Genomic DNA, 25335 nt, shown 5'->3' with positions numbered 1-25335 from the left:
AATTTTCTCTAGGGGCCATGTCAAGTCAAGTCAAGTCAACCTTATTTATATAGCGCTTTTTATAATGCTGATTGTTTCAAAGCAGCTTCACAGTGTTAAACAGGAAAATAATGCAACAGAATTTTATTCGGCCGTACAGCCGCTCCGGAGAAAACGGTGATATCATTTAGCTCATTTAAATTATCATACAGTGACTATGTGGGCATTAGATCAGTAATTAGATCAGTAATTTAGGTTATATGGTTAATTTAGTTTACTAATTAGATTTATTTGGATATTTAGTTGAAAATTTTGTGTCCCCAACTGAGCAAGCCATGCCCCGAAATGAAATAATAAACAGCCAATATCCTAATATGCATACCAATAAGCTACTAGTTAATAATTAGAATTGGACCCTAAACTAAAGTCTTACCAATTTTTTTTTCATACCCTCACTGGGGTCAGAGCCCCCCTAAAATTAAAATCATAGAATCGCCCCTGGCTGTATTTACACTGTTTTATCATTGCTTTTGTTGTTAGGTTTAGAAACTAGTAAGTAACTAGTTTTCTACTCAAAATGACACATTCATACTCAAAAACAATCCATCAAATGTTACCATCGTGTATTGTGTAGCAAGTGTCTGTGTTCAGATGCCACGCTACTTCTAATATGTAGATATGGTGTCTACACAATATCCAATGTATTACTTACTTAGATGTTTCTAAGTAAAGCATAAACTTTCAAAGTATGGTTTAATTCAGTGTTATATTGTTTGAGTAAAAAGCAAAGGAATCTTCCACAAAGTACAAATTACTTAACCTTTTACTTATTTTCTTTATTCCATATGTGAAATTTACTTAAACGTTTTCAATTTTACTTAATGTTTTTTTTTTCAGTGTATGACATTTTAGAATATCAGAGGCCACATTTGAAAAGTTATGCAACATTATTGACACCATCGGCGGAAACAGACGATTAGTCATGCAGGTTTAATGTTCGCTACGTCAGAATTTATTCTGCAAATGTGTTTCCATCTCCCATTATTCACATTAACTCTTTTTCTCACCTTTTTTTGTGATTTTTTTTTTTCTGAAATCGTCTCCATCACACGTTTCTGATGCGATACTTCAATATGCGCATAAAAACAGGGTGATGGAGACATAGTGTCTCGTTCTACATTTTCTACTATAAAGTGTGTTTCATGGATGTCTCGCCTCTACGGTCTCAACAGAAGGAATGAAGTGGAAAAGATTTCCACGTGAAAGAAGGCAGAGCATCAGCGCACACCTATCAATTACATAATCACCATGGACCAAATGTAGTACAAAGGTGTTCACCAGCCAGAGCGAACTTTTCCAGAAAATGCGCTTCGGCTGTTTCGAACAACCAAAACAAACTCCAAATGTACTTCATTTTGGCCTTATTTTGTTCGAAATGACGTCACATCAGTTCGTTTTTCGATTTTGCTTGAAGTATATATCTGGGCCTTTGCCATGAATGAAGCACATCTCAATAACTCTGTCTACTCAAGCGCGTGAACTGTGATGACACACACTTGCATGTATTCAAATATAAACTTAAAGTTCCCATGACATGAAAATTTCACTTTATAAGGTTTTTTAACATTAATATGAGTTCCCCTAGCCTGCCTATGGTCCCCCAGTGGCTAGAAATGGCGATAGGTGTAACCTAGCCCTGGGTATCGTGCTCTGACTTTGAGAAAATGAAAGCTCAGATGGGCCAATCTGGAGTCTTCCCTATATGTCGTCATACAGGGAAAGGTTACCTCACCTTTCTCTGCTTTGCCCGCCCAGAGAATTTGGAGAAAATTGATTCAGTTCATTTTTTAAATTTAATTCAGTCGTAATGTCAGCACAGGCTTTACAAACAGACTTTTACAATATGGATTCGACAGCACCGCCACAAACAGTGAGTAACAGTGTTCATTAATGCCTGATCTGTTATCAGTGATTTCTGATGTATAGCTAATTTTTGAAGTTCACACAGACTTTCTTTTTTAAATTGTTTAATACTGTTTATGCATCAGTGACCAGTGACTAAACGATTAACTTCATATTGTTTCTCTTAGTAGCATGAAACACTAGCCTGACGTCGTCAATTCTAGTCAGAATATGAGTCTGGTTCTGCTCCGTTGGGCTGTGATTATGGGGCGTGTTTCAACCGAACCAGGAAAGACCTCAATTGGATAGACCTACAACCAATCAGAGCAACGGAGCGACCGAGCGACGCATAACGTTAGTTGTCAAATGTTAACAGAACTCAACTGCACTGTGTTGCCAAGTCCACGGGTTGAAGCGACCGCAATTATGTGATATACAGACCCAGGAATGCGAATTTTAGCAGGCAGTCCTTCCAAAATAACACATATTTTACCCCCCAAATGTGCTTTTTTCCCGGAGAACCCCCTTGGAAAGCTATTGGGCTTGTTTTTGGCTAGTTTTGAGGAACGTTAGCAATTGGGCGGGTTTTGTTGTAAACACTTGGCAACCCTGTCTGCACGCACGCTGGACTAACGTTAGAAGAAAAAGATGAGTGTAAACCAGCGTTACTCAAAGTGTGGGGCGCGCCCCACTGGTGGGGAATAGAGACGCGACAGGTGGGGCGCGACAAACGGGAGGAAATGTGGTCATTTTTGAGCCCATCTTTATTACCCTTTTGAGCGGTCCCACATGTGGGATTTTTATTTCGGTGCACCTGAGATGAGATGTGCTGCGCTGGTGGAAACAACATGAGACCATGACACCGCAACTGTCAAGATGACTCGCTCAGTGTTTAGAGTGGCGCGGGGCTGGCGCTATGCAACGCATCGCCACAAATGAGTAAAGCAAGCCAACACGCAAACGGCCGCAAGTGAAACAGAAAATAGGCTACGTCTTAGATGCTCAAAAACACAATCATCTTCATTAAAACGAATGAGACTAAATGCTCTTCCCAGTGCTCAGGTCGCTCTCTCATTTTGCGGTCTTTGATCTTGAAATGAGCTGATATAATGCAGCTCATCTGTTGCTTTCGTTGACGTGAACTCCGTTAAATGTGCATCAGACCGGGAATTGAAGATCGGATTTATAATAGTTTTGTAGATAGGTGTAAGGATAGGACAAACAGCATGTGTTTTGTGTGTGTGTGTGTGTGTATGTTTTTTATTTTTTTCTCGATCAGCCCGTTTTGTTTGTGAGCGCCGTTGCGAGCAGCCTGCCTCAGCTTGTAAAAAAATGCCTTTTTTAGGCTAAACGTTTAAATTAACATTGTGATGCTTGAAATGTTTTATATCTATGGATTTTATTATAAGCAAGAGACAAGTCCAGTGTTGATTTGAGAGGCTAAATTAATCAAACGTGGTTAACTAACTGTCGGCTGCTGGCCGCTTGGTCGTTACTTAAAATAAAAAAAAGATTTAACAAACAAATAAATGCTTCAAACATTTTTCTAAATTAACTTAATAAAGAAACGAAACGAAATATAACTACTTTGACATTAAAAACAAAACCGAACTATTTTAATGGCTGCAACAATGTGTAGGCCTAATAGGGAGGATAAAAAATAGAAGAAAAAAAAAACCTACTTTAGCTTTTCTTCTAAAGCAAAATGTAGCCTATTTACGATTATCACTAAAGCTTTGAAGCAATCCGTGTTGTAAAATGCGCTAAATAAATGAAGGTGACTTAACATATCATGCATAATGTTTATTTTAGGTTTCAAACATTTAAATACACATAAGTAGGTCTACTAGTAAAACAATACATTTAGAGTTTGTAAAATAGGCCTACACACTGGTGTCACTAGACGCAGCAATAACAATCCATTCAAAAATAATTTGCCTACGTTTTATTCATATCAGATACACGTATAGGTAACTAAAAAGTTTACTATATTCTTCTCCCAGTTCACCGGTCACTTACTTGCATGTATTTCGGGAGAAACTGATAAATTCACGCGAATCCGACTGACAGGACTCTCTGAACTGCGATGCAAACAAACATAGGCACCCATCTCACGTTATAGATCAAAATCAAGATAATTTATGAAGGTTTTTAAATGGCAAAACACACTCACTTGCACATATTTGAGAATTCGATTATTAGATTTTATGACATGGTAAGCAAGTTTGTCAAGTTCGTCTGATATATCGGCTGATATATATATATATATATATATATATATATATATATATATATATATATATATATATATATATATATATATATATATATATATATATAAACACAACGCATATAGATTTCCCTTACATTAGTTATTTGTAGTTATTCATGATCCCTCAGCCTCTCTAAAATAATGTGATAAAACAAACAAGTTTATTTTTAAACTGCATTATGGTCAAAACAGAACAGAGGAACATAAAAATATATTAAAGTTCTGATAAATAAAATGTATTAAAACTATGAAACACCAACACTCATAATGTGGTTGAGCGGTGTTTCATCCATTTTTATAATTTTGTCAAATATTAATTTATCGGCCATCATAAATACTGATACTGATAGTTTGGAAAAAATTTGTTGGGGCGATTGGGGACAGGTGGGGCTCGGAACCCTTCCCTACCTCCAGAGTGGGGAATGGCAGAAAAAGTTTGAGAAACACTGGTGTAAACTAACTTTGCCGGTGTTGTAAAAAAATAATTTAAGGATACACAGAGTACTTACCAACACGATCATCATTTCTGAGAGAAATAGTAAAGGTGAATGCATATATGAACAAGTTCTCCGTTAGGATTAGAACAAATTCAACCCAAGCGGCTTTTGATGACGTGGATGATTACGTTACTGTTGATCATCTGTCCATCATCGTCTAAAGCCCGCCCTGAGAATTTCATTGGTCCGAACAGCTTCTGTTCGGGCATAATTACTTCTCTATTGAGCAAGTCCAGACCGAACTGCCCGAGTAAAAATGTTGTGGGCGGGGCTAAGTTCGGCTGGCATCCAGGCTAATGAAACACATCTGCTTTTTAAATTGTGATTAAACTACAGAGAGCATTCAAAGAAAGCTCTCTTTATAATGGCTGAAGCTGTCAATCACACATCGCGAGTACACTTGCCCAAACTCCCGTTATAATGAATGACCCTTGTTATGCTATACGAAGCTCTTACTGTATTCATATAGATGTCGTGTTTGCTGATAGTTGTGGGGAAAGCATTTTGTGAGAAAAATACACTGAAGTCTTACAGCAGTCATGCCCCTTCAAACAGAGCATTCAAGCCAGAGGGCTTAAATCAGGATAGAAAACTACCTTTTATTTCTAAATTATGACATTTCATGATGTAAAAATCATATTAACAATATAAGTACACCCCAGGAAACATTATAAAATAATAAAAATATCCACATCATGGGACCTTTAAGTCCTAATTTGAAAAATAATTATAAACCTCAAATGTATATCTTGAATCAATTAAGGCAACCTCTGCAAATAGTTATAGATGCTATTTACACTAAGTGCAAATAGTGATAGATGCTATTTACACCAATTGTTAAAAGCAACTAGATCATATTTACACGAAGTAAAAATATTTTTTTCTTAGCGATAGATGATTTAAGTGCAAATAGCTGTAGATGCTATTTACTAAGTAAAATAGCATAGGCTACTAAGTGAAAATAGTGATATATATATATATTTATATATATATTTTTTACACCATGTAAAAGTAGCAGTTCTTTGCAATATGTGTAAATAGTAATTACATGCAATTTATACTTTATTTTGACAGATACATACTGTTTGCACCTCAGTATTATTGTACATTAACAGGATGCAATAATAACAGTGTAAATTATTATATTTATTAAAATTATTAAATGGATACCGCCTTAATGGGAAAATAAAAGTCCTCCCTAAACACAAACCCCACCCAATAAATGCTTTTATTATTATTAAACATTTCGTTAGGCACTTAATTTCCATTTTTAGAAAATGTTCATAATTTTTATTGAAAGTAAATGCCTTTCTGATGTGATATGTGATGGGAAAAGGGAGAAGAGCGAGCTTGGCAAAAGGCGGATTCAAACCCACGTCAATCGCAAAACCAAGATACCTAAGCCTTACCCTTTACTGACTACGTCACTGAAGACATTGGAATATGCACATCTTTTTCTAATATTGTTTGACCCAACCAGGCATTGTTAGGCAGAGCTAGTGCGAACAGCACTTGCCAACAAGGCACGCTATTTGCACTTGGTGTAAATAGACACTCCATATAAGGACAACTTGACTTGATTTCTTCATTTACTCTCAACACTCACCACTTTGTTGGTGTGTGAAATAATGAATGATGTCAGCACTGTAATGTGAAGTGTACATTATAGGGCGTGGCGATAAAGAGAGTACCGAAGTACAGAATTTAATTCTCGTTCGAGTCTTTTTGCACTTGGACAAACAAAACACACAATATAATGTCAAAATAACCGTCTTGGGATTACCCATCAAGAATAAATGTAGGACGGGGCTTGATTTTGTCCATTGGGAATTTAATGGATGGTTGTGATTTGCTATAACTGGATCCTGTCGGTGACAGGTCAGCCCAGCCCTCTCAACAGTAAACATGCCATCAGAGAAGAGACATTGCTACAAGAGGGAGGGGAAGTTATTTTGATGAATGATTACGAGGACACGTCATGTAGGCCTATGTAATTAAATGTTAATATTTTTTTTAAAAGATACATTTTTAAACATTTATAAACAAGCCGGGTATTGCTGCACTGTCAGCAGCCATGCGCCATTAAAATGTCAGTTGGCAGAACAAAACAGCCTGATCTCTGTCCTGCAAAACCCATTTATGAGCAAACATGAAACATTTCTTTGCACGTCTCGCTGATTTATTTGGCGAGATGATGGACCCTGTGCGACAGAAACACAAAGCCCAGCATAACACATGATGGACTGCTTCACATGCCCTTCATTAATTTCTCGCCCTGCGTCTCCGGCCCTCATTCTGCTTTAGGCTTCGTTTTGTTCTTAGAGCCAATAGAAAGGGCGAAGAATAATTGATGCCCCGAGACTCCAGACAAGACAATAGGTCACAACAACAGCCACCGTTAGGATCAAGCGGCCTGAGAAAAACTGGCTGAATATAATTTGGCCTTGTCGATCTCGGTGGACTGGAAGCGTTTCAGTAGCGCTTCTGAATGCAGCTACCGCCTGCTGCTGCTCTGAAAAATTACGCTTCACAGCCGGCAAAACACGTCCTGAGACGACGGTCGTCACACTTTCAAGAGAAACACATGCTAATTCCTTCTTTTATTTGAAACTCAAGCTGTTTTATTCATCACCTTTTGCATCGTGGCATTATTTCCATGACCATTAAGCATAATTCCACCCTCAGATGTTCATTACTCTAACGCATTTATAGTTAAGAAATTCAAAGTTTAAGTAAGTAGAACTTTTAATTGCTCTTAACTTTAAGTATGAGTAAACGAATTCATACATATTTTTTGTTGTTGAAACTTGGCAAGCTTTAACTTGCCATTTCAATAAATGCTAACTTGCTAATTGGTAACACAATGCTTTGTTATTCGCATAGCAATTGCTGAATGAGTATGGCAATATAGAACATTTACATTTATCGTATCTGTTCTCAAACCAAGCTCATGCTCCACTTGTCACCATCTTGGAGATGCTTCCTTTCCATCCACAACTTCCTTCGATTACTCAGTTTGGAATCGAAACAGACTGGCGGAGGTGCGGAGTGGACATGAGCCAAATTAAAGTGTAGGCGGTCAAGACTAATCATTTCATAATTTATTATAAATTTACGATCACTTTAGTACTTTGGGAAGGCAATGATAATAATGTTAATAAATAAATAAATAAAACATTAATAGTTTTAGTCTCTTTAGTTTTAAAATAGTCTGTTTTACTATTAGTAAAAGTAAACACAAACACATTTAAAAGTCACACAGATTTAATTATTCAATTTCTCATACATACATCCATTCTAATGGCAATATTCATATTACATTACAAGACAACGTGTATAAAGCATCCAGACAGATGAATGTGTATCTTTTCATTTTGAGTGATTCCACAGTTTTAGGTTATTAAATGCATTTCAATCTATTTATACAAAAGAAGGTGAGTACAGTGGGAAATGTTCAGTACAGGACAAGACTGAGTCCAGCGGCCGCTACCGTTCCCATCCTGACAGAAAAAAAGAAACAAAAAACATCAATACTAGCACTGCTGCAGCATCTATGATAGAAACATTAAATGCAACACGAAACACTTAACTTCCATGCATTATAGTGCAAAAACGGCAGGACTTAATGTGAGAATGTAGACTACACTATATGCTTTGTCATTAAATTAATATTTATACTTAAAATATAAAATGTTTTATAAAACAACTGTTTTCCATTTTTCAAGCATCAGGAGGACAGTTATTAAAATCGGTATATTCTGACTGACAATGAAGAAAAAAAAAGTTCAAACTTATATTTTTAGGGGTGTTGAAATTAATCGCTGCATCAATGCATCGCAATGCGGATGATTCTGCATCAGTGCAGTAATAGACCATAATCGATTATAGCCTACTGACGTTTCTCTGATGTCTTTCGTCTCATTTGTGCTTCTCACGCTGGGGTAAAATGGCGAAGGGAGGCGAAACACAAAAAGCAAGTAATAAATGCATGTACCCACTATTATATAATTTACAGCATGTACTAGGGGTGCACCGATCCGACTTTTTCAGTCCCGATACCGATACCGATGCCTGGGCTTTGTGTATCTGTCGATACCCGATACCGATCCGATATATTGTTGAATTAATAATAAACTGTATATCTTCCACCTTATACCTTCCTTGAAGAGACTAAAGGCACCAGACTTTACTAACTAAACATAACTAAGACAAAATAACAGATGTATGTAAGGTGTTGAATTCTTATTTATTTAAAAAACAATTGTGCATTCAAATCTAAAATAGAATGTAATCTAACTTCTTTAAATAAATAAAATGTAGCAGTGGAAACAAAAAACAGTGTATTGGTCAAACATACAATAGTAATCTGACAGTTACCAAACATTTTTTACACTACAGATAATTGTTTTGGTATATAATCATATCAATATTAAAAAGTAGCATTACAAATTAACAAATAGTCTAATTTTCTACCATATGCAATTTAATAAAAATTTTCAGCTAGCTAATAACAACTTTGTTCTGGTTTCACCTCACTCCAGATTAAATGATTGTAGGCTAGGCCTATTTATTTTACTACACATTGTCAACAGAAATAAGATGAAATACTGTTGATAATTAAAAATAATTCCTACTACCCACTCTTGCTAAAATGGGTAAGCACACTTGTGTTCTCATTTCAGTTGCGTTCTGAGTAAATTAATAAACTGAGTTCATGAGTTCAGTGTTGGACGGATCAGTTGTTCTGGCCAGTCGTTAAAATGATTCGGTTCAAAGGAGTCATTAGGTCACGAATCGGACATTAGCAGACGCGTTGTGTGCGAATCCCGTCTGTTAGAACATCGCGAAAGATGTCAACACACAGAAAACACTTCATAACTGGATATAATTTGTCTCCCGCTTATTGAAAGTATGCTTTATGTCAGCTGGTCAGAGAAGAGTCAATGTTTTTTGAGCGCAATTCACACCCAGTGATAATTCAAGGACAAAATTGTCCGAATGTGTCACGTGCAACATGGTTTCGGTCTTCCGAGCTTTTGATTTGGATTAATATGTGAAATATGAGAGCGAACACTGATTATTTTGAAGACCCAGAGAGCGCGCGCGGGGGAGGAGCTCTCAGATCGGTCTCTTTGTCACTCAGTCACAAGCACAGCATCTGTTCTACATCACTCGTAAATCACAATAACTCATCAAATTAGGCTTTGGCCGTCAAAAAAATGTCAATGCAGGAAAGACCCTGACTTTGCAGTAATACCCTCGAAACAGCGACGAACTAGTTGGCGTGGCAAGCGTGAAATATCTCCTCCACACAGCCGACTCTCTGGCTCGCTCCCTTCTAACATGCGACACACGTGAAGCTGACAAATGACGTAGGTTCTGCTGCGACGGAAAAAAACACCTGGATCGGCTTGTGGATCTGTTAATTTTTCCGATCCCCGATCCAGCTATTTTGTCAGTATCGCGGCCGATATCCGATCCTAATATCGGATCGGTGCACCCCTAGCATGTACATGTGTGTGCGCGAGCGTGTGCTTGCGAGCGTGAGTGTGGGTGTCTATGTGTGCGCGCACGTGCTCGCGAGTTTGTGTGCTTGCAAGCAAGTGTCTGTGTTAAGGCCAAAGTTTACTTTTAGCATAAAGTGATGTTATTTAACATCCAACAACAAATATTACCAATACATAAATAAATTTTTTGTCAAGATTATTTATTTATCATCATTATGGACACCTTAATAACATTTATTCATGTTACAGTCCAGACGCTTTTATCCAAAGATGCTCACTGGTAGCCTGACAAGCCAGACCCACATCAAGATGTTGGGTATGGGAACACACCATTGGCAGGGCTCAATCCGAGGGGCGGGATAAACGGTTGTTTTTCAAATTCCCTCTGCAAGCAATAGGATAGCACTACAACCAACCAGAGCAACGAAGAAGGTGAAGCAAAGCTAGTTGATAGATTAAACTCTCGCCATATCCGGTCGGCAAAACTCTGAACGCATCTTCCTTTCTTAAGAATGACTTCATATGACTCTCTACATGATGTGATTGGCCTGACTAGAGTTTGGTTTTTCCAGCTCGCAAGCCAACGGAGAGTTGCTAGACGACCCTGGCTGCAAATTAAATTTGCTGACGCTAGGGTGCGTCTAGATTTCTAGGTTAGCTCACTGGGACTTTTCACTGTTTGTATTACTGCACTGGTCTGTTTGTTCTGCTGCCTATATGAGAGAGCCATTAAATCCGATTTGTTAAAAAATAAAGATGATTCAGGAATTAAATGAGTGACTGTCTTCATGAATGAGTCATTGAACCATTCACACAACTGATTTGTTAAAAAAACACATTATTCAGAAATGTTTGTTTCTCATAATGCAATGAAGCAATGATTGATTTTTTTTTGGTTTTGTTGGAGTAAAAACAGACAAAGTAACTGTCAATATTGCATAAAAAATCTAAGTTACTCAAAATAACCTTCTTGTTTATTTGAATGTTGTATAAAACCAATTTCACTTTTACGTAGTGCTGGGCAGCATATTGGTTTATCAGGTATATGAATCATTAAAACCTGTTTACACTCTGCAACCATTTCATGCATTAGTTTGCTCGGCCCTACAATAGAACACAATATATGAGTATATTGTGTTATATTGTAGGGCCGAGCAAACGTTAAACAGTGCAACAGTATCCACTTTTCCAGCTGTGTTGGTTTCTGAAGTATTTTTTTCCATTCATTTCTCTCAAAGGTATTTCAAACAAGTCTTTATTAAAGTGTTATAAGCCATGAACCAAGCCAACTAGCAATGAGGTGAATCGTAACATTACAACCTTTGATTTGAAGCAAAAAAAGTATGTGTTGGCTGAACAAGTCCTACATCCAAAAAACTGTTTAAGCATGTGCAACACATGCCTGAGGAAAACCGTTGGTATGGAGAATTCAAATGCAGATGCACGGGAGGGCAAGCGGGGCCGAATCAGCCGGTGTTGGAAGACCGAAACAAACATCATTCCTAAGAGAAGAATCATCATCACAAGTTTCAAGGCGGTTATGGTCAGTATTGAGAACTGAAATTATTCCCCAAAGGTTTTGCTTTAGGACCCGGTATAAAGTTTAAAAGGCATTTTGTAGAATCACAAGTTCATGCATTTATTGGTTTCATGATCGTGTTTTACCCCACAATTATCTGATGTGATGTTAGCCTTAAGATTTATTTTTCTCATGTAATTTATGTGTAGAATGCTGTTAGATCATCTTCTGAGATGTATTTTGTGCAATATGTGCGCCATGTGATCGTTTGACAAGAGCTCTATATCGTTGGAAACATTTTCAGAATGAGAACGTAAGAAGACCGACTCGATTACATCATTTGCGGCGCATTGTAGGAGTGGGTGAGCTAACGAGTTTTGCTTGTTTCGACTCTGATTGGTGGAATTTTCTTTATACAGGGTTTCTGCAGGTTTCATCAAATCTAATTTAATGCTTTTTAATGCCGATTTGTTTTATTTTTAATGCCATATATATGTCGCTAAATATCGATAGATGACGTCATACGGCAATTCGAATATTTGCATTCACATTCTGCCAAGTGTCAGCCCTTTATATTTGTTTGCTTCTCTGCGGCTACCCTTTATGCTCCCATTATATATTTTAATACAGCCAAATCCCCAATAAAATTGTTTCATCTATATATTTTTCAGTTTTTGTTGTCAGACAATATAAAATGGTGACTGAAACGCGGCCCATTAAGACTACATACAGGGCTCGACATTAAGCCTTGTCATTCACTTGTACGAGTAAAACAGTTGCTTGTCCGAAAAAAAGAGATTTTTTGTAGTGTAAAATTTCTGAAGCAATATCCTTTTAGAATATTGGAGCTTTAACATACTTGAATCTACATGTGTGATAGATTTGTGTCTGTTACCAATCAAACTAAATCATTTACAAATTTACAATAAAAAAATTACAACTGCATTAAATAATTTTATGGGATTGTAAGAAATGTTAAGAAATTAAAAGTAAACCACCAGTAGATGGCGTCAAGTAACTGTCTTAAGTGAGTCATTCATTCAAACGATTCATTCCAATGGCTGATTCATTCAAGAATGAGGCAGGTGTTTATAAATGGGTCATTGAATCTTTGACTCAACCGATTGGTCAAAACGCTGAATCATTCAGTAACGAAATCAAGACTGAGCCTGCGTCTCAATGTGCATTCTATCCATCCTAAAGACATTAGTAATATTCAATACTATATAGGGCGGATAGTATGCACATTGGGATTCAGGGTTGCTATATGGTTCTGCTGTGATCTTTGACTGTTTTTGTTCTATTTTAGCAGTGAAAATAATTTCAAACAATGTTCCTTCTAAAATGTAATTGACTTAATATTAACTATTTGTTAACTGGACTGTTGTATGAAATCAGTGTCACGTTTTTAATCGTGATGCTAGCCTGCTTAGGAAAACAGCATTCTAGATCGTGTGATTTTGTATCTGATAACTGTATCAAGTTAAAAAAACTCCACATTTTGAATTTTTACCGCAGTATGTTTAACTGAGTTTCCTTATGTGTGTGCGTCACTCATGTGTCCATTTCCCCTCGAGATGGTGCACAAGCCTAAACAGCTATTTTTTTAGGAGAGCCACACTGATAGGGCAAAATCAATAGCCACTTTTACTGCAAAGTTATCAAAAGTTACATCCAGTCATAAATAGCATGTCTGCTTATCAGTCATCCCTGAACATACAATATGCAAAGCAATAAATACAAAAGGTAGATAGATAGTGGGTATGCATAATATATTTTAATGTAAACTTTCTGTCAATTGAAATTTTTTTCTAGATTATTCACACATTTTTCTGTCTAAAACATGCTTTTAATATATTGTATGATGTAATAATTCCACAGTAAATCACCAATGTAGAAAAAATAAAGACAGTATATATTAAATATTTGTTCAAAGTTAATTTTAGACGTTATTTAACTCATTTAAAACTCATTGTTCTTATGAGGATACTTCATAAAACGTACATTTAGGCATAATTCTGTGTGTTATTGTTTGTTAATGAGCGAAAGAGAACTTGATTCTGGCACAACCCACACCACTAGGCTGCGTCAGAAATCACGTACTGGGTGAGTAGGTACTACATTTGAATTTGAACGAACTTCGCGACCGTTAAAAAAAAATGTTCCATATAGTATGAATTAATGTAGTATGAATGTAATCCGGACGTACTACATCCGCCATGTTGTCATGATCATGTGACCTACCAGCGTCAGTTGCGTCCCTTCACCTCCATTCATAAATCGTCTTCCATGGCCTCATGGGAGGAGAGTAAAGTGTCCATCGCATGCGCACTTCAGAATCTCGCCGAATCTCGTAAGAATCTTACTATGAATTCGGACGTACTACTCTGTTGGCGTACTGTTTTTCGCACACTATATAGTAGAGAACTATTCGATTTCGGACGCAGCTCTAGTTTTTTTGTTTTCTGGCAGAGCGCACAGCCTCAACTGAATGCGCTGCTCCTCTCAGCCACTCAGCAGACGCAGAGAGAGGTGCGCCTGCGCAGTGGCAGGAAAGCAAGATCTCGCGCTCGTGCGGCAGTAGCGGGGGTTTCGGAAGCTAGATCAGGTTAATAAGTATATTCATCACATTGCGCTTTCTTATTAAGGCTATATTCAATATAAACTGGTTATCTAAAAAAAAATAATGCCTGTAAGAATACAATTTAATGCTTTTTAATGCCATTTAAGGCCTTAATTTTCGCAAAATCCATTTAATGACTTTTAATGCTTTTTAATGCCCCGCGGATACCCTGTTATAGCATCAGGGGTATACTTCATTCTTCAGAAGGCCTTTACTAACCCCCAGAGCCATGTGGATTACTAATGACAGGGCTCCAGACAAAAATATTAATTAAGGAGCCATTGGCTCCTATAAGGGAAAAAGTTAGGCACCATATTTTTTGTGCCACAAAAGAATAAACGCGTTTAAATTTTTCACGTGCAATTATATGGGCGGTGCTGGATTTTATTTTTAGCTCTTTCCATTCTTTCTAATTAAGACAAAAGTTGAAGTAAAAATCTTTTTTTTGTCTTTTTTGCCTGTGTAGAACTGAAACAACAACTTAAATCTATGCGCCTCTTCACATTTTAACACCACCCACACGTACACGCACGTACACACATTAGGGCTAAACGATATGGACAACATTTCATATCTCGATTAGGAACCCTAACCCTAACCCTAACCCTAACCCTAACCTAACCCTTCATGCCAGATATCTCGATACAATACGACAACGTGTTCGGTGAAAACCAGAATCTGAATTAAAATGTGTTTGATTTAAGCCTACATTTCAAAAATTTGTGTCAGAAAATGTATTGTTTTTTAGCCTTTCGCACGTACGATCACACAGGTGTAATCAGTCTAGGCTGGTCCCTGGAGCGTATGATCAAGTGCATCACCTGATCAACTGCTAAATTCAAATGTTGAATTTAGCCAGAGACAGGCGCGCTCAGAGCTGTCATATATCTCAACTTTTCAGTGTTTTCAACCACATACTGTTTATTTTAGGTTTCAAACATATAAATTCATATAAGTACTAAAAAAACAATACATTTAGAGTTTGTAAAATACACACTGATGTCTATGGAAGAGGTAATAATAATCCTTTCCATTATAATTTGACACGTTTTATTCATATCAGATACACATTGTAAGTAACTTCAATGTTTACTCTATTCTATTCCTAGTTCACCAGCCACTTACTTTTAAGTATTTCGGGAGAAGTGGATGAATTCACGTGTTGTAAACATAGAGGTTGTAAATCCAACAGATCCGATTCTCTGAACTGCGTCTGCGGCACAAATTAATGCTGCCTTCACGTGCTATCGGAAATTTGATGATTCCGACTTCTGAAATCGTGATTACGAGGGCATTGCATTCAAGTTTCAAAATGTGAGGGCGTTCATGTGCAATGTTTACCTAGGAAACTCGTATTTACGATAATTCCGAGAGCACGTGAAGGCAGCATTACACGGCGGCGCCCATCGCGCATACAGCTCAACTAACGCGATCTTTATAAAGGTGTTTAAACAACAAATATACTTCCACTTGCATGTATTTGACAATCGGAATATCAGATATTTCATGCCATAGCTAACACATTTGTGAATATTCTGAATAAAAAAGGAAAAAAATGACAAAAGCAGATCATCATTCATTCAGCGCTGTTGCTGCTGCGGTGTGTCACGTGATAAGCAATGACGTGTCACCATGGAAACACCACCCCCCTCTCAAGTCCCTGTAGTGCGCGCGCGCTGGCTTTAGCGGTGCATTCAAGGGCACTCGTAAAACTGATGTTTGTTGTGACTGCCAGAGTTGTATGCAGGGCGAGCGCGGAGAGGGGAAATCTATATCGTCTATATCATTGCTTTTTTCGATAGTAATATCTTGAAAGTTCATATCTAGATATAGATACGATAACGATATATCGTTCAGCCCTAACACACACACACACACACACACACACACACATACACACACACACACACACACACACACACACAGGCTTAATGTCAATGAGAAAAAAAAATTGGCTGGTAAAAAGTCACTGTGGCAGGTGGTCAAAAAAGTTCATTTCAGGCCCTGCTTATTACACAGATTTATAAATCCATTTTGTGCAGTGTACAAAACAATCATCCAGACAAGATGATCACGATAAGTTATAGTAATAAGTATATTCGTAATAATAGTAAAGTCCTCTGATTTAATTTCCAATACAATCAAAAACAGAGACGCAAGACGCAAGTTGCATTTGAAGGAAACGTCAACGAGAGAGCACGTCGTTGTGGTATGTGGATGTGTGTGGTTATAATGCGTTGCTATTGATGATGGTCATTACAAGGAAGGAAATCCCACAGAATAGAATCTTTCTTAAAAAAGTGCATAGAGCTGCTTGTTTTATTTGTTGTTGGATGATTTTCAAATATAAAACTTGTTGAAAGGTTTTCAGTGTGTGCATCTGTTCTTTTTGAACACTTTCATCTCGTTTGAACAAAACAGTGATAATATTGATAATAGGGATGGGAATTTTAGTCAATTTCTCATTTCAATCATCGACAGGTCTCAAAAAACGAGTACTCGGGGTGGGGCGTCTCTGTCATGGAGATTAGAAACTATTTTAAGACTGTTACGAAAATTAATGTTGACAAATACAAACATGACATGTCTATGAAAACATGAACATATGACATATTACAACTTACATCAGCACAAAAGGATGCGAATAAGTACGTGAACTTGGCCGTGCTAGTTTTTACACATTTTGAATGCGCTCTTTCCTTAACAACAACGCTGATACACGGGCAACTAAAGCAAAGAGTATTTACAACACTATTGCAATTGTGTTTTCATTATAATGCTATGTACATGACAGATTGGCTCTGCACATCTTGCACTTAATTTTATTTTTCATGATCAAAGTGATTACAGACATCACTACACGTTTTACAATCCATAATGAGAAGCAACTTTAAATAAAACAGGCCTACTGTTAAAAAACATGAACAAAATAACACTGGTGCATTATTAATATCAATGATTTTGAAAAAGAAATAGCCTATCTAAAAAGAATATGACCATCTCAAATAGCCCAGAGTCGATAAGGTTGTGCATTGCATTTGAGCTCAAACTGAAGAGAATGAACACCAGTTGTTAACGGCAGCGCTTTGCTAGCTGGTTATTAAACTCAACCAAACGTGTCCAATATGACATTAATCAGAAATGGACGCGGATGCGCACATGAACTTCACAGCACTAGTCTGATGTAACTCTCGTTGTGGATTTCCTTTAACAGCGTGCTGATACACGGGGAACTAAAGCACAGAGAATTTACAACATTCTATTACAATCGTGTTCTCATTATAATGCTATGTATATGACAGATTGGCGCTGCACATCTTGCACTTAATTGTATTTCATGATCACAGTGATTCCAGGCATCACTTCAGTGTGCGCTTCAACAATGCAGTGCGCGGCAACTTTATTTCGCCGGTCTTGAAGGCGTGCTGTCTAACGGTGACAAATTAGACCTCTGTTACCGCCCAAAATGCCACAATAACCAATCAGAAAAATAGACAAATATATTTTTTAAAGCTCCCATGGCATGAAATTTTCATTTTATGAGGTTTTTCAACATTAATATGAGTTCACCTAGCCTGAATATTGTCCCCAAGTGGATAGAAATGTTGATCGGTGTAAACCGAGTTCTGGCTGTCTTTCTCTGCCCTTGAGAAAATGACAGGCCAGACTAGCCAATCTTGAAGTCTCCTGTTATGAAGTCAAAACAGGAAAGGTTACCTCCCTTTCCTCCACCCAGAGAATTTGGCACGCCCAAGCGAGCGCTATATTTGTTTGTCCTGGAGAGATCATGGCTTTTAAACGAGCGAGGCATGCCAGTTGCTGAGTGTTTGGATGTACAAATGAAAACAGAAGTCTTTTTTCAGTTCCTTCTGATCTGTGATCAGTGATTTCTTATGTGTAGCTAATTATTTATTATTCGTGCACATGCAGCGGCTTCTCTCTCTCCCGACAGAACGGTGTTTTCGTGTTTTCTATCTTGTGAGTCAGTGTTTTTGTCCGTCCTCGTCACGTCTATCTGTTCAAAAATGTGCATACAGTCGTTTCTGCTTAACATCAGCAGAGTAATATCTTTAGAGATCAACCTCACGCACGCCGAAGCTCGGGCTGCACTGACCGGTCGGCCTTCAACATCACCGACCCCCAGTACTGCATCTGGCCCACAGCGGAGGCGCCATACGGGGCGCGAGATTAAGCAGAAGGGGGGTAAGCGTGAGGATATCCGGGCTAGCCAGCCTAGCCCCACAATAAACTGGATTACATTCAATTACTGCTGTTGTATCTTTGTTTGCGCTGTGTACTCAATGCGTCACTGACACTTTTCATATGATAGGAACATATCTAAAAATAATGCTATAATCAACACTTACTCGTAACTCGTTCATCTCGACAGCTGTAATGGTACATTGCGTGTGTTACAAAGTTGGTAATAAGGATGAAGACGGACTCGGTGTGACTGGGACTCGTGTTTATTCAGAACTCTCAGATACAAACACAATAAACTTGCGCTGACAGCTCTCTCATAACTCAGTAGTTATTATAAATAACTTTGTTAGCAATCGCTCCGTCTCTGGTACATTAGTGATTCGCGAACTAATTATTCTTTTGAACTGGTTCTTTTTAGTGAACCGAATCAGTTCACCAAATCGGACTGAATCGTAGCTTTCCTATAGCTCAAACAGTAGAGCATGGCGCTAGCCACGCCAAGGTCATGGGTTCGATTCCCAGGGAAAGCAAGAATTGACAAAAAAATATGTAACAAATGTGTACCTTGAATGCAATGTAAGTCGCTTTGGATAAAAGCGTCTGCCAAATGCATAAATGTAAATGTAAATGTTCTAAACAGTTTGCGTCTCCAGTCAGCGCTGATTTACTAAAGTTACTAACTTTCTGACATGAGTGACAGCCCCTCCGACTAGAAATAAACTAATAACCTGAAGTATATGCTAGTAACTACAACAGTTCACTGAACTGAGAACTGATGAGAAGTGAACTCAGGTCCATCCATATCTCTGGCAGCAGGCTCGTGCCTGGTAGACCTCGTTAAACCTTGACCCCTCCATTCATTTCAAATGCAAAGATGTCAGCCAATCACAACAGTGGGCATTTTTACTGAAGTCTCACAGCAGACACACCTCTTGAAACAGGGCATTCAGCCACAGGGCAAACATCAGTATTGAAAAAATGCCTTTTATTTCTAAATTATGACATTTTATGATGTAAAAATCATACTAACAATATAAGTACACCTCAGGATTATAAAATAATAGAAAAATGCCATGGGACCTTTAAAGTCAGGGCGATCATCGCTTTCCTGATCGATCGTCGCGGTCACGTTCGAGTACTCAATCACTGTTGCCCATCCCTAATTGATAATCGTGATAGTTTGGGTCACTATAATCGTGATATGAAATTTTCATACCCAGGGCTCCAGACTGCGACCAAATGGTCGCATTTTGCGACTAAAATTTGAGTGTGCGCGACTGAATTTTACATCCAGTCACACATGTGCGACCAGTAAATTTGCCTGCCGTTGGTACAGGAGAAATTAAGAGAATACACTTACTATTTACAACCCCAAATCAGAAAAAGTTGGGACAGTATGGAAAACGCAAATAAAAAAAAAGAAGTGATTTCTAAATTTACTTTGACTTGTATTTCATTGTAGACAATATGAACACAAAATATTTAATGTTTTGTCTGGTCAACTTCATGTCATTTGTAAATATGCATCCTTTCCTGTCATTCAGACCTGCAACACATTTCAAAAAAAGTTGGGACAGGAGCAATTTAGGGCTAGTAATGAGGTAAAATTGTTAAATAATGATGTGATTTGGTACAAAAGCAGCATCCAAGAAAGGTCTAATACTTTAGGAGCAAAGATGGGCCGAGGATCGCCAGTTTGCCAACAAATACGTGAGAAAATGATTGAAATGTTTAAAAACAATGTTCCTCAAAGAAAGATAGGAAGAGATTTGGATATTTCACATTCAACAGTGCATAACATAATTAAAAGATTCAAGGAATCTGGAGGAATTTCAGTGCGTAAAGGACAAGGGCGCAAGCCTAAGCTGAACAACCGTGATCTCCGATCCCTCAGGCGGCACTGCATCAAGAATCATCATTCATCTATAAGCGATATCACCACATGGGCTCAGGACTACTTTGGCAAACCTTTGTCAAGTACCACAATACGTAGTTACATCCACAAATGCCAGTTAAAACTGTACTGTGCCATAAGGAAGCCCTATGTTAACAGTGTCCAGAAGCGCCGTCGACTTCTCTGGGCTCGGAGGCATCTGGGATGGACCATCACACAGTGGAAACGTGTACTGTGGTCAGATGAATCAGTATTTCAGGTATGTTTTGGGAGGAATGGACGCCGTGTGCTCTGGACCAAAGAAGAAAAGGATCATCCAGACTGTTACCACCAACAAGTCCAAAAGCCAGGGTCTGTCATGGTATGGGGTTGTGTCAGTGCCCTTGGCAAAGGTAACTTGCACTTCTGTGAAGGCACCATTAATGCTGAAAAGTACATAGAGATTTTGGAGCATAATATGCTGCCTTCAAGAAGACATCTTTTCCAGGGACGTCCATGCATATTTCAACAAGACAATGTAAAACCACATTCTGCACACATTACAAAGTCCTGGCTGCGGAGGAAGAGGGTACGGGTACTTGACTGGCCTGCCTGCAGTCCCGACCTGTCTCCAATAGAGAATGTGTGGCGCATTTTGAAGTGCAAAATGCGACAACGAAGACCCTGTACTGTTGGCCACCTTAAGACTTGTTTGCAGGAAGAATGGGACAAAATTACACCTGAAACACTTCATCACTTGGTGTCTTCAGTCCCTAAAACGTCTTTTAAGTGCAACATTACAAAGTGGTAAATGCTTTACTGTCCCAACTTTTTTTGAAATGTGTTGCAGGTCTGAATGACAGGAAAGGATGCATATTTACAAATGACATGAAGTTGACCAGACAAAACATGAAATATTTTGTGTTCATATTGTCTGCAATGAAATACAAGTCAAAGTAAATTTAGAAATCACTTCTTTTTTTTGGGGGGGCGTTTTCCATACTGTCCCAACTTTTTCTGATTTGGGGTTGTATAATTGATAGACGTTATATCTGGCAAATTCTATATTTGCCAGCCGTTTCTATATGAGATAATATTAAACCATTTGTCCGTAATACATTTTTGCTATTCGCAATCCAGAAGAGAGAAAGCGAGCGAGCTCTCTCACGTGGAGCTACAGCGAACACAACACATCAGTCAGCTTAAAGGGTTAGTTCACCCAAAAATGAAAATTCTGTCATTAATTACTCACCCTCATGTCGTTGGACACCCGTAAGTCCTCCGTTCATATTCGGAACACAAATGAAGATATTTTTGTTGAAAGCTGATGGCTGAGAAAGGCTTCAGACAGGCCTCCATTGGCATTCAGTACATTGACACTTCCAAGATCCATAAAAGGCACTTAAAACGTCGTTACAAAGTCTCTCACCACAGTGGCTCTACAATAACTTTACGATGCGACGACAATAGTTTTTGTGCGCAAAAAAAAAATCAAAATAACACCTTTAACCAACTTGTTCTCGACTTCCGTGTGTGCCTCCACGACGCATGCGCGAGAATATGACGCAGATCCGGCGTTCGGACACATGACCCAAAAGCGATTTGTTTACGAGCAGAGGAAGACGCGCGTGTCTAAGCTGTTGGATTCTACATTGATCGTGCTTTAGGTCTCGGCGTAGTTCTCAAAATGGGGTTAAAGTGTGTATTTCATGGATTCCCGAACGCCGGCGCTACGTCATATTCTCGCGCATGCGTCGTGGAGGCACACACGGAAGTCGGGAACAAGTTGGTTAAAGGTGTTATTTTCATTTTTTTTTGCGCACGAAAACTATTGTCGTCGCATCGTAAAGTTATTGTAGAGCCACTGTGGTGAGATAGACTTTGTAACGACGTTTTAAGTGCCTTTCATGGATCTTGGAAGTGTCAATGTACTGAATGCCAATGGAGGCCTATCTGAAGCCTTTCTCAGCCATCAGCTTTCAACAAAAATATCTTCATTTGTGTTCCGAATATGAACGGAGGTCTTACGGGTGTCCAACGACATGAGGGTGAGTAATTAATGACAGAATTTTCATTTTTGGGTGAACTAACCCTTTAATGAGTGACGATGGCCAAGAGAACTAAACAAAAGTTTAGTCTGCTTAAACTTTAGGGATGTGCTGTGATATGAATCTAATTTTGTTTTCTTCCAAGAATTATAAAAAGATGAGGTAAAACTATTCCTATAGCCGTGTTCCGTCAAGCATCCTTCCCTTCACAGCCTTGCGCTGTCACTTCTCCCTAAACCTAAACTTAACGTCAGAATCAGTGATTGCTGTAAACTGCAGTCTCTACTGTTGCTAAACTGCGTAATGTGTTTGATAATAAAGAGCTATTAAATGCACAATAATCCGCGCAAGAGCAACTTCAACTTCAAACAGTTAGCAAGTTTCCAACTTCAAGGCGGCTTGTGTGTGTGCTGCGAAATGGACCGATTTGCACTTAATATTTTAGGCTTCGTGTGCGCGTCTAAACCAAATAAATAACAAATAGCCTGTGTCAAAATGACCGGATTGGAGAGTAGTTACTTTAACAGTTTATATCTTAAATGGGCGTAAATAGTTTGGAGAAATAGGAGAATATGATATTATTAGTTCTGCATTTGGTCTTAAAGGGACAGCGTCTAATTAACCTGCTGACGATTGAGCCATTAATTCGAATCGAACAAAAGGCAAATGGAAAATATTCACATCTCTTGAATGAATAACTTTAGCTTTTATAAGCATTAATCTATCAATTTATATAGTGAAAACTATGCAGTGTTATTTTACATTTCATTACTTTATTAGATTTATTTGTAGGTTTGTTCTTTCTAAGTAATATTAATGTTAGCAGACCTGGTCCATTTACAAATAGATGTTTTATATTTTTGTTCAAACATTGCGGTTTCTTTTCTAATAATATGTTACTTTTCAGATTATAAAGCCATGTTAATTATGTTCTTAATTATGTTTTTTTTTTTCATTAAAAAAATATATACAGTATAATAAAAAGAACCGATAAGAATACTGTTAAAGTACCGGATTGATAAGCAGTATCGGTAAGAGTAGTAATACCGTTAAAACCTTAACGATACCATCCCTATTAGTAATACAGTGGAAATTAGTAGATTTGGTTAGCATGTTGATGTATGGTGTGCGCCCCTAAATTTTCTGGTTATGCTCCTAAAATTTTCAGTTGGGGGCCACTGTGCTCCTAGTGAAAAAAGTTAGTCTGGAGCCCTGATACCGTTTCATTCCTATAAATGTACATAAACACAACAGAACAAACATACAAATGAAAAACAGTTCTTTACAGGTTTTTCATGTAGGTCTAAACCAGATTTTCAGGTAGGCTACAGAAAAAGTAATCAATGCTCAAAAAGCAGAGCAGGCGCAAGCTGAACGAGTGAGATTTCAGTTTTTCAGTGTTTTTTTATTTTAATTAATAAATAATATGAATTAAGTTTGATGTGGGTAATCTATTATTCAATTACATTTCCTCTTTTAGGTTATTGTTGAGGTATCTGTTCAGTAGTATCGAGATATTTTAGTTAAGTATCAAATTGGTCATAATTTCGGTATCATGACAACAGTATAAAATACTTATACTGCGGTATAAGATCACCACTCACACAAATAGAGTGTTTGAAATCAACCGTACTAACCATATTAGCTGTGTTTCAGGCTCTCACGGTGAACCTGACCAGAGGTGAACAGGTTTACCACTGTAAAACACAGAAATACATTATAAAGCCACATCTACAAATCACACTGCATATATTTCAACCTAAAGATTATCACACACACACATAGCTTAAAGGGGTGGTTGCATGCGATTTCACTTTTTTAACTTTAGTTAGTGTGTAATGTTGCTGCTTGAGAATAAACAGTATCTGCAAAGTTACAGCGCTGAAAGGGATGGGCTTCATAGAAGCAGGAAGCAAACGAGCCGTTCAAAGGACAGTGGAGACAGCGGTGTGGAATAAAGGTAAAATATGAGAAAAATATGGCATTTTAAAAAAAAAGAAGTATTAAGACATGTTATACTGCGCCCCATAAACACAACCAAGCCTAGAAAAAAAACACGGAACCACCCCTTTAATGTATTTTAAGCTGTAAATTAGATTACAACAATATTACTGTGTAAAAAATTATATATATATATATATATATATATATATATATATATATATATATATATATATATATATCATTTTAATCCTTGTCATATAGTTTTATGTATGGTGCAAAACATCTTAAAATGTACTATGGCTTTTGATTTGGGCATGGATATTCTTGACATTCACTTTTAAATTAATTTAAACTTTATACATCAGTAAAATATATTAAAAGCTTTATATTATTTCAGCTAAGCCTTATGTAACATCATAAACAGTGGTAGATGTTAAAACTAGCAATAATGCCTACATCAGTGATCTAGGTTTTTATGAAATCGTGCACAAAAATAATACATCAGCAAAAGTTTTTGTGCATTAATTGCATATATGATATTAAATATAGCTGTAAACATACACATAAATTATAACACCATATAGCCTAACGTTACTGCTGGTGTGTTATGATCACGTGACTGCTGTTAACGTTAAGTTTGTAGAGAAAAATGTTGCGATGTGAATATCATCACTCACCGCTCAGGGAATGACGAAGTAAATAACTAAGAAAAGAATGATATCAAACACAAGAAACGTCCAGAAATCAAACCAATAGGAATGTTTCGGCAGAACCGGGAGAACGCCACGTGTGCCTTCCATGATCGTACACACTTCCCGCTTCCGGATTTATTCGCGTCACACTCACACACATTTCCCTCTGGCACATTTTACAATAAAAGTCCGCGCATACGCCACCAATTGCACGGGAGAGATAAGTGCTCCTGCTTTTGTTACGAATTATGAAGTAGAATATGTATTCAGTCGATA

General features: G+C 37.7%; 1 long non-coding RNA gene across 1 annotated transcript; it reads right to left on the bottom strand.

Moving 5' to 3' along the window:
- Nucleotides 1-7899: 7899 nt before the first annotated feature.
- Nucleotides 7900-25211, bottom strand: LOC307140218. Its single transcript, XR_013818217.1, has 3 exons — nt 25045-25211; nt 24061-24120; nt 7900-8150 (listed from the first exon to the last, which is right to left on the bottom strand). It is a non-coding gene; the product is annotated as an uncharacterized lncRNA (long non-coding RNA).
- Nucleotides 25212-25335: the final 124 nt, after the last annotated feature.

The sequence above is a fragment of the Gobio gobio genome (genome assembly GCF_949357685.1).
Source record: "Gobio gobio genome assembly, chromosome: 2".
In the NCBI taxonomy this organism is placed as follows: domain Eukaryota; kingdom Metazoa; phylum Chordata; class Actinopteri; order Cypriniformes; family Gobionidae; genus Gobio; species Gobio gobio.
This window is presented reverse-complemented; position numbering and strand designations above follow the sequence as displayed.